This window comes from Papaver somniferum, unplaced genomic scaffold (assembly GCF_003573695.1).
Source record: "Papaver somniferum cultivar HN1 unplaced genomic scaffold, ASM357369v1 unplaced-scaffold_137, whole genome shotgun sequence".
Classification (NCBI taxonomy): domain Eukaryota; kingdom Viridiplantae; phylum Streptophyta; class Magnoliopsida; order Ranunculales; family Papaveraceae; genus Papaver; species Papaver somniferum.
In genome coordinates, this window is record NW_020622934.1 from 20,198,641 (window position 1) to 20,218,081 (window position 19,441).

Here is a 19,441-nt window from a genome sequence, read left to right on the forward strand (position 1 = left end):
TTATATAATTAGTAGATACATTTAACTACTGAGAGATACCAATCACGAAAATTAAGAAAGCCCAAATTTATATCATAATAAAAATAAAGACAAAAAAAAATGCATCCTTGTAACCTAAACTAACAAATACTCCCTCCGTCCAACTATTAAGCGACCTAGTTCAAGTTTGCATAATTTTTAAGGCAAACAAAGGAAAAGGGTTTCTAAGCACATTGTACAATTATACCCTTATTGATAATAATTAGTGAAATTTTGAAATGATTTATCTCTCAAACTACGCCACAGATGTTCGCAAATTTCATACCATTGAAAAGCATTTTAAGACACCTACATAAGCTTTATCTCTCAAAAGCATTTCAAAACACCTGCATAACGAATATAAATATGCCTATCAAATTTCTTATATTTCTTATAATCAAATAAAAGGATAATTTTAGAAATATCTCCTTGTTTATTCATATAGGTCACTTAATAGTAGAACAAAATCTAAAAGTAAATATATCACTTAATAGTGGGACGCAGGGAGTATACTGAATTAGTACAACCCATAATAATCTCAAATAAAATCAACAAAAGCTTAATAAACTAAAAGGCTTTGATTAATAAACCAATTGAGTAATAATAAATCTAAAAAGGTAATAATATCAATGAATACATATAAATTCAAATATTGTATTTTCTTCCTCAGAAATTAACATGACTCGTACAAATATTAGTTGTATTTTCTTCTTCAGAAATTGGTGTGATCGATCCATTAAAAACAGTTGAATAAGCATCATTCGGAAATGTTTGCACATCAAGTTCTTCGAAAGGAACCCAGTACTTAAGAAGTTGGCGACCAGTAATCCATAGGTTGTCATTTGTCGATCCACTTATAACACCAGAACATTCTCTGAGTTTTGATGTCAATTCTGAAACTTGTTTTTCGAGAGCTTGCTTATTTTCCTTCACTCGTTCGAGTTGTTCATCTAGTTTTGTGATTTCATTTTTCGATGTATTGATGTCTTCAGTTAACTCTTTTTTCCTTTCATAAAGTATGGCAATGCCATCTTCCAAAGTAGTAATTGTGTCCTCTCGAGCTTTCTTATCGTAAAGGTGTATAACTGCAGCTTTTAAATCTGTATATCGTTTTTCTTGTTTTTCGGCAATTTTTTGTTTCTTATCTTTTTCTCTTTTGACTTCGTCTTGAAGTTTGGAGTTTTCTGCTTCTAATTCAGATATTTTTTGATTCATCAATTCTTTTTCTTCACTATCCTGTTGTATTTTATTATGAAGAATTAAATTTTCTGAGCCCGACTCGAAAACTCTTTTATCCAGAGATTGTTTTTCGTTTTGGATCTTTTTTATTTCATCTTGAAGAGTTGCATTTTCTGCTCCTACCTCATAAACTCTCATGGAAATAATTTGTTTTTCTTCATCGTTCCCTTTAATTTTTTCTTGAAGAACTAAGTTTTCTGCTTCTAGCTCAGAAACTCTTTTATCCACGAGTTGCTTTTCTTCTTTGTTCCTTTTTATTTCATCATGCATAATAGAAATTTTTTCTTGTAACTCGGAAACTTTTTTTATCAAGAGTTTGTTTTTCTTCTTTAGCCATTTTAACATTATCATGTAGAGTAATATATTTTGATTCCAACTTGGAAACTTTTTCATCTAGAGATTGTTTCTCTTCTTTCTTCATTTTGACTTCTTCTTGTAGAGTGAAATTTTCTGCTTCTAATGCAGAAACTTTTCTCTGAAGATCTTGTTGAAAAGTAGGAAGGCTATAAAATGGTGAGTTTATTTCCTCACATGACCAAGTACCTGAACGTTTTTGGCCATCCCAATTGACCACCAAACCCTGAGAGTTTACAAACTTTAAACTATTTTGAGGGAAGCTCTCTTTAAAAGCAGTATAATCGCTATCTTTGTTATGACCCAGAGAAAGATGTTTAGAGAAATCTAAAACTTCAATATCGCTAAAATCATTTGCCAATACAAGCTTACCAATTTCTTTCTTAATCCTCACGATTTTAATCTGTGAATCAATTGCACTACGAACTATAAACAACTGAGGATCTTTATACCATGACATTTTTAATTTGAATGAGAAGAAAGAAAAAGAAATTCTCAAGAAAAAACTTGGGAAGGAGTCGGAAAGAGAAGAGTGAGAATAAGAAAATTGCTTCGTCACTTTAACAAAATCAAACACCATATATAGTGATACATATATATATATATATAGTGATACATATATATATATATATATACTTGAACCAATCAACAATTAAACAAAATATTCGTTAAAGGTACACATACTCAATTTCCCTAATCCCTCTTGTGTTGTGAAGCACAATCTTATCACCACGCAAAAGACAAACAAAAAGAAACTACAAAAACAGAAGAGTGTTTCCTTTTCTATGTTATGGAAATTAGATTCTCCTATCATATGATGGGCTAAATTTTTTAATTGACTTAAAAAAAATATATGTTATCCTAAATCCCACGATTTATAAAGGGGATACCAGTCCTGCTAAGTGTTGATAGCATTTCATCGATCCAACGGTCAGGATCGGTGGGATTTTTTTATCCTATATGAAACGATATCAGCACTTAGTAGAACTGGTATCTCCTTTTATAAATCATGCCAAATCCAAGCAAAGTATTGTATTTTTTTGCAAGCAAATTATGATTCTTCCCTTCACCAATTATATTGAGTGTTTATTTGGAAACTGAACGAGGAGACTTGTACTAGATTAATATAAACTAAGAATTACCAATTCAATTTGCTAGATGCTCATATTTCTGGCTAAAACACTAGACGTCTTAGATAAAACCGAAACGCATGATAATAAACCCTGCCGTTACTTTTAAAGAGGAAGACTTAAAATTTTCGATGTTTTGCAATAATTCATTTTTTTTCTTAGAAAATGCAGGATTCTGACGTTATTCGAGTAAATTTTCATGTATGTGGAGTCATTTCCTGCATTAGCATAGCGCTGTCTGGCATCACCACCTATGACATTCCATACAATTATCGTATTTCTTGCTGCATCCACATTTACAACTTTTCTCCAAACACCACCTCTGCTCTGCACCTGAACTTGATGAAAGCTTGAGGCAACTTCCGCAGAAAAAAATTAAGTACTTGTAATTATTACATACGAACTTCTTACAGTCTCCACACACACAGAATTTTCACCATCCATTTTCATAATCAAGAAACGAAATCCAGACTTCTAGATTTAATCAAAAGGATTATAAGAAACTCAAACACCAATCTCTTCCGTAACACCTGACTAGGTTTCACTAAGGTGCACAATTGCCCACCATTAAGATGCACTAAGTTTTTTTAAGCAAGGAACAAGAACAAGGAATATAAGCACCACTTTAAAAGCTTAGTACAGAGTACACCAAAAATAACATTATAGTTGCATTGAAAGATCTGGATTCAAATAACTCAAAATACAATATCCTTGGTAATAAAAGCAAAAATTCACCTGATTAGGTAAACTTGTCCTCCCGGTCACCTTCAGCCAAATTGTCTCCCTCTTCTATATTACTGAACTCAAGAAAATGAGTTGGCCTGTGATCTTCATGATAATACTCACGAGGTGTTCCAAGCTTTATCCGGTACTCAAGATCAGAGCGAAACTTCACTCCTTGGAAGTTATAGTTCCATGACCCACTATCGGGAACCATGAAAAATCCAATGAAGCGGTCACTGAGCAGCATCTGAACCATCTCATAGAAACTTGGAAGGTATTGCTTCCTGATTCCTTGTTGGCACGCCCCCACTCGTACCCTGAAGGGGTAAGTTTGTAGGCAGTTAATGAGCATGAACCTGGAGTGAAACTGCAGGTCAAGATGATGCACTTTTCTCCATCCCACTGCTTGTTACTCTCAAGAATTCGAGCATGGCCAGTTAGATCCTGTGGAGATAGCTGAGGAAGCTCATTTGGTTGGGTGTGCATCCACCCAAGCGGCTCCAGGTCATTCAAGAAATCATGCTCTGGAAGAGCCGATGGAAGAGAGACGTGTTGATGTGTACCCAACTGGGGAACCATGACAACACACCTAATCTCTTTCACTTGAGGGTTGTCAGGGGGGATTACACCATATAGGTAACCTGCAATTTGTGTCCTTAAATCTGCTACACAGATGAACTTCTTCAAAATGTTCTTGGGCATGATATAGGTGTATCCTGTCTCTTTAATGTCCTCTGAATTGACATAAATGTGATTAACACGAAGATAAAGGTTGGTGGCTGAAATTGCTCTCACTCGCCAATCGGTTCTCGATACACGCTGTTCTTTCTCGTAAGGAGTAATAGTGGTGGCAGTGAGCTCATTACCCTCCTTATCTGTCGTCTTTGTTGTGACTGCCACATGGCTCGACTCCTGCTGTTGCTTTTCAATCAATCGTATCTGCTCACGTTGTTGCGAAGGTGGGGTAATCTCAGCACCAAGAATGATATCACGAATCTCAGACTGTGTCAGCGCCGATGTGCTCACATTATTTTTCTTTGAATAATCTGAGAGTATAAGATCTCTCAAAGCAACTTCTACCTTCATCCATTGTTCGTCAGTGAGAGAAGGCCAAATGTGATGTGGTTCAGTGACAACCGTTGTATCAGGCTTTAGCAACATCTTTGCTTTCTCGTTATTCACATGTAAGGCACGCAAGATCAAAATCAAACGCGAGAAAGCCGTGTATGATGATATACTCTTCAACCAGTCATCGTAGAAATTAAACAGAAGCATTTGTGGCTCAGTGGCCTTCAGAATTAAATCGCCAAATTTCTCAATCTTCAGGCAAGCCTGGAATGGCAGCTGCAACTCACTGCCTTCGATAACTACATTGGGGAAATCAAGAAAGTGGACCTCCAGAGGGTCAAGCATTCCCTTGCGAGTGACAATAATCTGCTTTGGCTGCTCTTCAACTGGCAAGGACCGCACCAGAGAAGCTACTTCCTCTGCAGTTTTCCATTTGGCCAGCTGGCCGAAACGTTTCTGCCCAGCCCACACACTCGTATGGATGACCTTCAGAAACAATTGACCAGTCCTTGGATTGAATATAAAAATAGCACCATTGATGGGTTTTGACGTGAGATTCCCTTCAAATGTTTTGTGCATTGCTATGCGATATACATTGGTGTCATCAGCAAACCATATTATTTGATTGCTGAAAATCTCCCCATAGTTTTGAGATGACAGATATGGTTCTGTAGGCTCAGAAGAATACAACTGTAACCCCTTCCTGATGCGCTCCCTCAGAACATACAAATCTGGATTTGACTTCATGATCTTATTCATGGCTTGGGCAAGAAGTGGTTTAGATCCAGGGAACCAATTACCAAATGCAGAATGCAAATTGTATGCCAAATCAATACCAATCATCACTTCAGTTGGCGAAGGATAGATAGACATGTTGTCAGTTGTATAATCCATGAATTTTGCTCGAGTATAACGCTCAATATCATGGGAATCATAGTCTCCCCAGCGAAGCTGTACATCTATCCAGTATTTATTGCTTGCTTTCTGATCAAAAACATCCTTTGACTCGGCCACCAGACTAGGCTTTGACATAGGCCACCGATGAGCAGCAAAGAGAAGAATATCAGCACAGGAACTGTTCATCTTATAACTCTTCCTTGGATGTATTGTCTCCTTCTGCACAGTCTCTATTTCCAATGCATCCAACTCTTGATCTAAAACTTGGCACAGATCCATAACTACACTCTCGTGTATCTTCTGCCACAAATGAGCACGGAATATCTGAATCAAGGATATCTTCAGAGTGGGAATCTTTCCATGCACGAATATACCCGTCAGATCTAATTGAACCTGGAAACCCACATAAACATTAGCACGATTGATGGTAGGTGACCACCAAAGGGTAAACCTACGGTTGGGTATTTGATTAAGCCCAGATCTCTGTGCATTGGTCAACTTCTTGTACTTCATAGACTCCTCGAAACCAGATGCTTTCTCCCAGAAAAGACCTTCCCAAGTTGGAAAATATGTTCCCTTGAATAAGGTATGTCCCAGAATACCCTCTACTCCTCCAAGTGCCTGGATAACATCCGTCCTGTAGTTATTCAAATTCCACAATTTCCCATCGTGTCGTTGGTGAGTCCACCAGAAAGGATTCTGTTTTACAACTTGATACTGCTTAAAGTCAGTACGCACTCTCCATCCCTTGTCATATGCCAGGGTGTGCCGATCCTTTTGAAACAGAGTATTGATTCGAGGTATTCCCCTATCCCAAGAATCCTCAAGATCTTCGAGAGTTAAACGCCTGTTCTGAGACTGTGCCTCCTGCCTCTTCAATGCATACTCGGCCCAAACACGCTGCGAATCTATGAATTCACTCTCCCATGGCTGTATGTAACGATAAAGATTGGGAATTATCTGGTCCTCTTCATGACTCATGCCACTCCTGAAATGAGTTACCCCAACATCTGTCTGCTGACTGTATCTAAGGTCACTTTGTGGAATCAAGATGTGACATCATTGATAACATGCCAAGACCTCCTATTTCTTTCGGAGTGTAAAAAATTACAGGAGGGAATCGGCTTGGCATTTTTGAATTTAGCCCAATCTTGATACGGGTTTGAATTTTATTCTCACACTGACCAGCAAATCCAGTAGTTCCTGCGTATGCACAGTTGCCTCCCTGAAATATGTCATAATGGCAACTGCAAGATGAAACTTAGCTTATATAAAGACAACTCTTTTTATTGATGTTTAGAAAATCTCTCAAAACTAAACACAAACTCTAATCTTGCTCATATGATCAACCACAACTTTGGTGATCATATATATATAGAACTATGAATTCCTTTTCCTAGTCCTATTACCTTATTACACGTCTTTCCTTTTCTTAGAACTTAACTAGCTCCTAATTCTTATAACTTCATGTATTTCCTATTGTTATCCTAACCAACTTGTTAGTGATTTCTATATTGAAGATTAACCAACATTCTCCCCGTTAAGCTTCAACCTTACCCGTGACATATCTTGTACTCCAATCAGTTGTCTCATTTCTTCAAACTTGATCCGAGCTAATGCCTTTGTCAATGTATCTGCTTTCTGCTCAGTTTCTGGTATGTGTTCAACGTTGATGATCTCCTTCTCGATACATTCCCTTATAAAATGATACCTTTTGTGAATGTGTTTCGTCTTCCCATGAAACACTGGATTTTAGTGAGTGCAATTGCAGACTTATTATCAATCTTGATGAGAACTTTTTCAGGTTCTCTTCCTTTGATTTTACCCAACAGTTCTTGAAGCCATATTGATTGTTTAGCTGCTTCTGTTGCAGCCATAAACTCAGCTTCACAGGATGACAGAGCTACTGTGTCTTGCTTCTGTGAACACCATGTAATAGGTGCTTCTCCTTGATAAAATATATGACCAGTTGTACCTTTTCCATCATCTTGGTCAATATTATGACTGCTCTCACTATACCCAACAATTCCTTTTGATCCTCCTCGACCATACTTCAATCCACAGCTGATTGTTCCTCTTAGATATCTCAATATCTGCTTTATTACATCACCATGAGACTTGCGTGGACTCTGCATATAACGGCTTGCTACTCCCACAGAGAAAACCAAGTCTGGTCTTGTTTGTAATAAGTATTTTAGGCATCCAACATTTCTTCTATAACTCGTTGAATCAATCTATGCTTCTTCTTGTGCCTTTGAAAGTTTAAGTCCAAACTCCATTGGTATCTTAGTTGTATTACAAGTTTCAAGTCATGCTTCTTTCAGAATTCTCCTTGCATAAGCTTCTTGTTTAATCTGAATCCCATCTACTCCTTGATTAACTTCTATGCCAAGGTAATAAGTGAGTTTTCCGAGGTCTGACATCTCAAACTTTGATGACATTTCTTTCTTGAACTCATTGATCACCTTAAGGGAGTTGCCAGTCAAAAATAGATCATCTACAAAGACTGCAATCACAAGAAGCGTTCCCTTTTCTTCTCTTATGTATACTGATGTTTCTTTAGAGCACTTAACAAATCTGATTTCTCTTAAGATTTGATCTAACTTTGTATTCCAGGCTCGAGGAGCTTGTCTTAGACCATATAGATCTTTTGATAACTTATAAACCTTATGCTCTTGTCCTTTTACTTCAAAACCTTCTGGTTGTTCAACATACACATCTTCTCGCAATTCACCATGTAAGAATGCTGTCTTAACGTCTAAGTGGTGAATTTCCCATGAGTTTGATGCAGCTTCTGCTATTAAGAGACGAATTGTCTCTAGTCTAGCAACTGGTGCGAAAACTTCATCAAAGTCTATGCCTGATTCTTGAACGTATCCCTTAGCTACAAGTCTTGCCTTATATTTGTTAATAGTTCCATCAGCATTTCTTTTAACCTTGAAGATCCACTTAAGACCAATCACTTTTACCCCACCTGGCTTATCAACTAGAAACCAAGTCTTGTTTCTGTTGATTGAAATAATTTCTTCTCTACATGCTTGTATCCATTTATGCGAAAGATTTGCTTCCTTAAAGTTTCTTGGTTCGTCATTAATGGACAACAATAATGTCTCACATTCCTCTGCTGCTTGAAGAACATAATCCTCCAGATACTGTGGTTTTTGAGTATGTCTTGTTGATTTTCGCAGTGGAATGGGTTGAGTTATTTCATCGATCTGCTCTTCTTCTTCTTCTTCTTCTTCTACTTCTTTGTTATTCTCAGTGTTTTCATTATTCTCTTTTTCTTCTTGATTAACATCATTGTTTCCATTGGTATTGATGATTATGGGTCCTTCGCCTTCATCAATTACTAAACCCCATCTCATGTGAAACATTCCTGGATCCCTACTTGGTCCATCATTAGTTTCTTTCCAGTTCCAATGTGTTGTCTCATCAAACACCACGTCGCGACTTACTACCACTCTGAATGTTGTTGCTTTTGGAAAACCTTGACGCGTTTGTTTCCCAACTAAACATGATTCACAGATCCTTGATTCATCGTTTATCTGTGGTAGCCCTCGAACCATCTTGTTCTGAGACATAGTTTTTAAGGTTCTGAAACTTATGTGTCCTAACCTTGCGTGCCACTTCCATGTCTGATCTTCCAGTCTCATATTCAGACACAATGGCCTTCCAATCATGAGACTTATCTTGTAGAGTCTATTCTGTGAGCGTGAGACTCTAACTAAAAGTCTTCCACTTGGGTCATGAACTGTTAGATAATCTTGTCGCATTCTAAAATCACATCCAACTTCTGTAGCTTGTCCTAAACTTAGAATGTTTCTTTGTAAGTTTGGGATGAAGTAGATGTTTGTGACAAGCTTCTGTTCTCCGGTCTTGTTCTGAAATAGAATTGATCCTTTCCCTTCAATTTCTACAGAAGATCCATCCCCAAACTTCACTTGTCCTTTGATTTTCTCATTGAGTTCAGAAAAGTAGTGTCTCTTACTAGTCATGTGATTGCTAGCTACATTATCTAAATACCAGATTCCTTCTTCTCCATCCTTCGATTCGTAGTTCTTTGGTATCAGTTTCCCTTTGTTTAAGAATAAAACTTCGTGCATGAAAAGAGATGTATCTGCTTCCCTTGTTTCATTCTTGTTTGCTTCTTCCATCTTTTGTATTCTTTCAGGGCATACAGAGGAGAAGTGTCCTGGTTTATCACATCTGTAACAAATAATGTTTGATATGTCCTTCTTTTCCTTTCCTTGGTTGTGATCAATTTGATTTGTTGTTCTGTCTTGTGAGTTAAACCTTCCTCCCCTTCCTCGGCCTCTGTTTACTCTACCACCTCTTCCACGACCTCTTCCTCTTGTCGCAGAGTTTTGTTGGTAAGAGTTTGTGTACAAGAGTTTTCCTTGAGTTTATCCATTGTTTTCTTCATCAAGGATTCTCTCTTCACATGCTTTCAATCTTCCAATTATATCTTCATAGCTAGTCTTCTTTAAATCTAAGACTTGTTCGAGAGAAGCTATGATATGAATATACTTGGATCTTGGTAAAATATTGAGAAACTTCTTTACCAGTTTATCTTCATCAATGGATTGTCCAAGTGACGCAGCTTTTGAGGCTATCTCTGATAGCTTTCCTGCAAAGCTATCAATAGTACCAGTGTCTTTCATCTTCATTCTTTCAAATTCAGACATTAAGGTTTGCAGACGGGCTTCTTTAACTCGATCAGCTCCGAGATTACGTGCCTTTATTGCATCCCAAATTTTCTTTGAAGTTTCCTGTTCACCAACTTGTAGAACAAGACATTCTGGTATTGCTTGAAAGAGTAATCCAATGGAAACATTGTTTTTGTCTGGGTCCAATGTACCAGGATCAATTGTTTCCCAAACTTTGTATATTTTCATCAGTACCTTCATTCTCATGGCCCATACTGTGTAGTTTGTGGCGTTGAGGATTGGAACTTGTATTGATGGTGGCGTGAAGTTTTTTGCACCCACAATGGTGGTTTTGTTTTCCATGGCTCAGAAACAAGCTCTGATACCAATTAATGGCAACTTCAAGATGAAACTTAGCTTATATAAAGACAACTCTCTTTATTGATGTTTAGAAAATATCTCAAAACTAAACACAAGCTCTAATCTTGCTCATATGATCAACCACAACTTTGGTGATCATATATATATAGAACTATGAATTCCTTTTCCTAGTCCTATTACCTTATTACATGTCTTTCCTTTTCTTAGAACTTAGCTAGCTCCTAATTCTTAGAACTTCATGTATTTCCTATTGTTATCCTAACCAACTTGTTAGTGATTTCTATATTGAAGATTAACCAACATGCCATAAGACCTATAAGAGCTGTATTCCACTTGTTAACAACTTTTGTAAATGTTGTTGACCCTGACGACATAAGGATCTGCCTGACACGATTTTCGAATACTTTCATATGCTCATCATCAACACGGTAAAATGCAACTGCAGTTCGTTCTTTTGTTTGTTCATTCTGCAGATTCCAGACTCCGTCCTTTGTATTGCTGAAGGCCTCTTGAGTCATTCTTATCTTTGGAAGTATCCGTACCTCAAATCCACACATGCTGAAGAGCAAATTTGGATTGTCCTTGCTGAATACAGAAACAAAACTGTTCTCCCACTCCAAAGTGGTGATACTTCGAGGAAGACGGTTTTTCATATCCCAGAAGATACTTCGCCCAAGGTTAACATCATGTTTCATGAGCCTCATTCTTGCATCTCTTGGCCAACACTTCTTATTGTTATACCCAACCATGTTCTCGTTGTTGGGATCAGGATGTTCAGTAAGATACCGCTGGATAAGGTCTCGTGCCTCTTCATGACTAAATCGGAAAAAAATGTGCACTCTATCTATATATCGGGAATACAACCAGATTGGATGCCGTGTTTCAACTTTTGTATCCCAAAAAGTGATGAATTCGTTAGGCCTCTGAGGAGGGCCCGCAATTTCACTCGCGCGAGTCAAACCAAGGATCAAGAGATCCAGCACGAGACCATAATATTGAACAACAAACGAGGAAAAACTGAAGACCGCGAATCAGACCATACGAGTTGGTGTGGTTCATATCCTTGTAAGATAACACGACATTATTCTTGGCAGTAACATAATCAGCAATATTGTGGTCCAGAACCAAACGCAAAAGCCTATTAAGCATAGTCAGGTCGATCTTTTCGTAGAACTTCTCAAGCTTCGCCTGAAGCATCACTACACACTGCCCATCACCAGTGTCCCATATACCTTGACACCATTTATACACCAAAAGTGGAGGTGATTCAGAGTTAGCAGGCTTAATCCAATTGGGGAAGAGATGTCGTTTGTCTCCTTCAATCCAAAGATATTGATCAAGGTATGCATCTGTAATCTTTTCTAGAGGATCAATCTCGTACACAGGAATCAGGTAACTGTACAAATCCATGAACTCGATGCCAACCTCTTTGAAAGCACGCTGTGTAAGAAGTGTGACAATGCCTCATGTGGATTGTCATAAGCTTGCTCAATGAGACCTAACTCCTCTCTTTGTGACTGGTTCAACCTCACAGCCGCACTATATGATTCCTTCAGCCTCTCTAATGCAAGAATCAGAAGCTTTGTGTCATGCTTGTAGGACAGGGGAGGGAAAGGTATTGGTGAGAACTTCCTTGATTCTAGCCAATGCACAGTCGTGGTGTAAATAGAAACAGCTTCTTCTGGTGTAACATATGGACCATCCTTCAAATAATTGTGTTGTCGCTCCTGATCAGCCTTTAGCCACAGACGAGTCAATCTTCCTAAATTCTTTTTACAAACAGTCTTGTCAACTGTGGCACCTCTTCTAATCCTCTCACGATTTTAATGGGAAGCATTCGTCCACCAATCTGCTTCTGACTTGACATAACGAAGAATCATATTCTCAATTGGAACAGGTAGACCGGGCACCTTCCAAGGAATGTTAGCTTTCCAGCAGCGCCATGCTTCACTAAGATGCTGCAAGATAGTCTTGGTTTTATTTTGCTTGGTACCCTCTGGCATTGCATAAGTCACATCCTTTATAACAGCAGCTCGAAGTTCCAAGTCAAAGTGACTCTCAACAATTAAGGAAAATTGTTTGTCATTTTCATATTGAACGATTAAAATCTTTGTCAAGTAATGCAATTTGCAAACCGTGGCTATAAATTTCATGAACCGATTCGAGTGAATCAAATCATCTTTGCTTCAATTGTGTCTTGTATAGTACATAAGATTTCCTTGCAATTGAACAGCTCTCTAACTAGTTCAATTGAGTCATTTGAACTAGTTATGGTGAAGAAGAATATGCTTGGTATGAAATGCTCATATGGCTAACCTTTTGGTTAACTATTGTTGAACTAACAATGTACACGTTTGGGTATTGTTAACAAACCTAGAAGCGTGCATTTCATTTGTATATAACAAGCTAAGTTTTCGATCTAACGATTGAGAAATATTAGCTTGAATCTAAATCAAGTTTTCATCTAACGGTGGATATTGTTTGCTTTGTGACCAAGGCGAAACCCTGATTTGAAAGACTATATAAAGGATATATCTAGTATTGTGCAAAACTAATCCCCACATTTCACGTGTGATACTAGTTTGCGTGCTAGAGTCGATTCTCCTTTAACCTTTGGTTTTCTTCTTCTAAAACCAGGTTAACGACTTAGAGACTTCATTGGGATTGGGAAGCCAGACCGATACTACTTTTATCGTAGTTGTGTGATCTTATCTTGTATCTTCTATCGTACGAGTACAATCAGATTGATTGGCTTGAGATTAATATCTCTGATAGGCAAGATATAAAAAGTAGTCACAAACATCTTCGTCTCATTGTTTGTGATTCCGCAACATCTTGTTTCGCTACCATACGATTAAGATTGTTGTGAGGTGATTGATGACTCTAGGCTGTTCTTCGGGAATGTAAGACCAGATTATCAATTGGTTCCTGTTCACCTTGATCATTATCAAAAGACGGAATAAAACCTTTAGGTTTTATCTGTGGGAGAAAAATTGATCCTTTGATAGACTTGTCTGTGTGATACAAATTTGTTTATTGTCGAAGCCTGCGATTTTGGGTCGTAGAAACTCTTAGTTGTGGGTGAGATCAGCTAAGGGAATCAAATGCGCAGTATCCTGCTGGGATTAGAGGCGTAGGGAGTACAACTATACCTTGGATCAGTGGGAGACTGATTGGGGTTCAACTACAGTCCAGTCCGAAGTTAGCTTGGAGTAGGCTAGTGTCTGTAGCGGCTTAATACAGTGTGTGTTCAATCTGGACTAGGTCCCGGGGTTTTTCTGCATTTGCGGTTTCCTCGTTAACAAAATTTCGGTGTTTGTGTTATTTCAGTTTCCGCATTATATTGTTTTATCTTTATAATTGAAATAATACAGGTTGTGTATTAGATCATCAATTAGAGTAATCCAACCTTTGGTTGTTGATTGTCATTGATTGATCCTTGGATATTGGTCTTTGGTACCATCCAAGTTATTCCTTGTATTTGATTAGTACTCGCAGTTTCTGTTTGAGGAAATCAAATCAAGAGAGAGAGATATAAACTCGTTGATGTACTTTTAATTGATTGAGTCTTGTTGATTCTCTTAAAAGTATATTCGAGTTTGTCCATACAGATTGCTAAGCGAAATATTGGGTGGTGTTGTTAGACCCCCGCTTTTTCAAATGGGTTAAATACTTGCCCTACAATATTTCTTTGAAACCTAGATTTCAGGCTCTGGTATGAACCAGTTAAAAAACTATGAACATAACAATATTCGAGTCGTCAGGTACATAAGATTGACTTGGGAAAATGAACTGATTCAATAACAAAAATGAGGGAAAATATTAATCCAAGCGTAAACTACTTTCAGATGTAGAAAACTTGTGACATTAACAAATCTCGTTACAGATAATTGACAAACATTATCATCATAGACTAACAATGTTTACAGACGAAGTAAATATAAGCTAAAGATACCAAATAATAACAAATACGGCCCACGTAGAAAACTCTGTTTTAGCAATTACTCCCTCTGTCCCAAATTAGATGAGCTAGTTAGTTTTAAATTTTGTCCCATAAATATATGAGTTATCTCTCTAATCAAGGGGATATTTCTAAAACTACTATTTTAATTGATTATTTTTACTATAAGAAATATACATAATTTGATAGCCATGTTTATATTCGTTATGTAGGTGTTTTAAAATGCTTTTCAACAGTATAAAGTTTACGAAAAACCGTGGGATAGTTTCAGATATAAATAATTTATAAGTTTTACTAGTTATCATCCATAAGGGTATAATTGTAAAAAATACTTAAACATACTCCCCTTTCCTCCTTTCCTTAAGAATTGTGCAAACTACAACTAACTCATCATCTAATTTGGGACGGAGGGAGCATAATGTAAGCTCCGGATTGATTTTCCTATGCTCAGATAAGCAAAATTTACAAGTACAACACTATCCGAATCAGCTTTGAATACTCCCAGAATCTTCGAATAAAACCAATTACATACTTTGTCGCAATCCTATTGCTTAATTAGAGAAACATTGGGTTTTGAGGTAGTAACTGTGAAGCTAGCGTCTAAACTATTTAAACTTTGATCCTACATATGAATTGATGCTTGAACATGCTTGAAAAAACTTAAAATATCGATAGTTCAATGAGATAAGGAGACTGTTGGTGAGGTTCAGCATGTCTGATCCATATCTATATACGAAATCCAATCAAAATTAAGTTACTTTCCAAAAAGGGACGTAAATATAAAAAAATTAAAATTTTGGTTATACTTTGATCTGATCAAAGGAATTCTTACCGGGTAGAGTGTTGTTTGAGCATATACTTTATCAATCCCTGGCATAATCCTAAGAAATAACAAGGTAACAACATGACATAAGATGATGATATAATAAGTAAATTTACTGGGAAAAATAATATCTACTTTAGATCTTTCGCCATTACAACTGTATTCCAGAACTTCACTTTACGAATCTAATGTAGTATTTCAGTTCGAGGTACATAAATAACAGGTATCTGGAATACTAATTCCAAGAGAACATAATGTCCTCATCAACAAACAATGCATTGACATGATATCAACATATCAGTCAAACTCAAGCCATGGAACGTGGGTTCAAAAAGAAACGAAAAACCTAGAATTATGCTAACAAAGTGCACCTATATGAAAATAGAAAGCACACTGCGATATATGAACCTGACTACAACATACATACATAGAGCATAAAGGAATATCTTTGTCGAATTTTAAGGAAATATTAGATTAAGCGGAAGAAGATAAACCAGTGGTAGCAGTATTGATAGTGATCAGTACTCAAATAGTAACAATGGCAATTCCTTTGCAGGTCTAGTGTAGGAGGTCTAGAGAAGCACAGATTTTCATTCCTTCTCAGAACAAAGGGATTTACTGGGTACTAAAGACTAGAAGGTAAGGTCACTATCCCAAAGAGGCCGATCTCTTACATCTAATTAAGTACAACCAATAGTTTGAAGATTTTTCTCATCTCGATGATGATATATTGGCGGCTTCATGCCCTGAACTAAATTGTGACAGCAACTACTACTCTTTCCACACATTGCAATTAAAAATTTTGTACTTTTTTACTATTTCGGTCAAACATTGACGGTTAGGAACTTTGTGTTCAGACTTTGGTATTACTTTTAAAAATTAAACTTTTCTATACCTGTGAAGTGTGGACGGTGCATAATAAAATAATTTATCGATATATCTAATCCTAGACAATCATATAAAATTCTTGGTACGCAGAAGCATATAAAATTCCTGTTATGCAGAAGCGAAAAGTCCTACATAAAGTACTCTGCAATGAATGTTAAATGCCATTTAAGGACCCAGTACATTTCTCTCACAATAACTGATCGTCATACAATATTATATACATATAAGAACTACAAAAAACATATATATTTAGTTGGATAGATGGTGGAGCCTCGAATTAAGATGTGCATACTAACAAAAGTTGATTGTATTCAATAACACTTTCCAATTAAGAAATGAACGAGCGAAAGAAAATCCCTATAATTTTTCTCTCGAACCTAAATTATAGGCTCTGATATTATTCATTTAACAAACCATAAACATACCAATGTTTGGGTTGTCATGTAGATAGGATTGACTTGGGAAATGGAATTAATTCAGCGACAAAAATCCGCAAAGATACTAATTCAAGCGTAAATAACATTCAGATATAGAAGACTTACAACATTAACAAGCACTACAACATTCAGATAAAAGTTGGAAGAGTGGTAGCACAAAACTTGAAAAGGAAGGAATAATCAGAGTACTTTGAGCAGCTCCACATTAGCCTGCATAAATCAAACATGACCAAGACATAATATATTAGCTGAAGTTACAAACAAAAAACAGAATAAGAGTAATAATATCCTAGTTGGACAAGTAACAATGAAAATTTGAGTATTGCATCCATGCTCAGTTATCAATTCATATATTAAGTACAATAAATTTTAACAAGAGTTGTCTTACAATAATTTAAGTAATCATTTACATATTCAGCATGTTTCAAATATTCATTGCTTATAGAAAACACTTAAAAAATTGTTAGAGCATTGCTCGGTCGAACTCGCATGCGTTGCTATTTCAAGCATGTTTGTCAATGTTAATGATCAAAACTATAAGTCTTGATTTCTATCCTATTTGTAGTTGTCTCGGACTAGGACATAGATAGCGTAGTTGAGCTTAAATCTCTCGACGTTCATCACTTGAAGAAGAAGAACTACTAAGGGGATCTTGTGGAACTTCTTCAACAAAAGTTATGTGGAGACTTGAACTTATCTATCACTTAGAAAGTCTATTTCTACTATCTCCTATATTGAGACATAAGTCGTGTTATGATATAGTTTTCTTTATATACATTTGAGATTTTGAGCTGATTATATCTCGCTTACATATTTCTCGAAATATTGTATTGGTAAGCTTTCGCTTCGACCAAGTTCATCTTATATCATGAGAAAATTTCCGAGTAACATCTTACATGGTTTGCGTGATACAATCATTTGGTGTAAGACTTGGAAGGTTTCAATAATAATTATTTCCATATCTTGAAAATTGCTTTGATGCTAATAGTGTGTGAAAATGGTTATTGACATTATAAAAGAATGTTTCAATGATTGAAATAAATAGTTGATGATGTAACCATATTTGGATATCAGCATATATAGTGTGTTCGCACATTAGTGTATAAGTCCATAAACCAGAAGCCAAGAGTATGCATATGTGTGTATACGAAATTGGTGAAGGAGACAGGTTAAGTATATGTACCGGTACGCATACTGGCGGAAGTTCTCAAACAGAGAATTTCTGCTGAGTTTGGTTTTGGCAAAACTCTTAACTAAACACCTTAGGTAAGCGTACCCGTACGCATACTGGCGAAAAATTTTGAACCGAAAATTTCTGCTGATTTTGGGAACTTTACAAACTCAAAAACCGGTTTCTTAAGTACGCATACTTAAGCTGGTTACTTTGTCAAATCGGTCAAGTCCATGAACTTAAACACTTAAATCATAAGTAATGCAATCTTTGCAAACCGTGGATATAATTTTCATGATTGATTCAAGTGAATCAAACCGATTTGATTTCAATTGTGTTTTCTAGACAATTGAACAACTCTTAACTAGTTTCATTTGAGTCATTTGAACTAGTTATGGTTAAGATGAATAAGGTTGATATGAGAGTAATCATATGGCTAACCTCGGTTAACTATTTGTGAACCAACATGGTGTACACGTTTAGGTAAAAAGCTAAATTCGATCTAATGGTTGAAAGATATTAGCTTGGTTGAATCAGGTTTTTCATCTAACGGTGAATATTGAATGCTTTGTTACCAAGGTAACTTGGATTGCAAACCCTGGTTTGAGAACTATATAAAGGAGAACTCTAGCAACTGGGAAACCTAATCCCCACACCTCTTGTGTGTTACTATTTTCCTAACTAGAGTCGATTCTCCTTTAACCTTAGGTTTATTCTCGAGACCCTGTAGATTAACGACTTGAAGACTTCATTGGGATTGTGAAGCCAGATCCAACTATTATCTTTGTAGTTGTGTGATCTGATCTTGATGTTTCTATCGTGTTGAGTATAATTGAAATAATTGGCTCGATATTTTATATCCTCGATAGGCAAGATAGAAAATTAATCACAAACGAACTTCGTCTCATCGTTTTTGATTCCACAATAACTTGTTTCGCTAGTCGATTAAGTTTATTGTGAGATGATTGATAATACTTGGCTGTTCTTTGGGAATATAAGTCCGGTTTATCAATTGGTTCATGTTCACCTTGAGTTATTAAAATACGGAACAAGAACTCTTGGGTATTTCTATGGAGACAGATTTATTCAATCCTATAGACTTTTCTGTGTGAGACACATTTGTCTATCAAGTCTTCGACTTTGGGTCGTAGCAACTCTTGGTTGTGGGTGAGATCAGCTAAGGGAATTAAGTGCGTAGTATCCTGCTGGGATCAGAGACATAAGGAGCGCAATTGTACCTTGAATCAGTGTGAGATTGATTATGGTTCAAATACAGTCCAGACCGAAGTTAATTGGTAGTAGTCTAGTGTCTGTAGCGGCTTAATACAGTATGGTGTTCAATCTGGACTAGGTTCTAACGGTTGCTGATCCTGATACTAACGGTTGATGATCCTACAGGGTTGTTCCAACGGTTGCTGATCCTGATATCTCTGGTGATGAGGAGAAAAGTTTTATGTGTCTCCGCTCGACATCTTTGGTTCAAATGAATCATGATACTAACAATATTATTGGTGGAAAGGACTCTACGGCTAAGACAAGAGGTCAACATCAAAATATTTGCAATTTTGGTTGTTATCTATAGCAAGTAAAATTAGAAACCTTGATGAAGCTCTTAGTGATCCCTTTTGGGTGAACGCAATGCATGAAGAGTTAAATCAATTTGAGAGACAAGACGTATGGAGACTTATACCTTGTCCCCCCCCCC

At 36.7% G+C, this 19,441-nt stretch overlaps 1 pseudogene; it reads right to left on the reverse strand.

The window, feature by feature from the left end:
- Positions 1–3,480: 3,480 nt before the first annotated feature.
- Positions 3,481–15,294, reverse strand: LOC113334663 (annotated as a pseudogene).
- Positions 15,295–19,441: the final 4,147 nt, after the last annotated feature.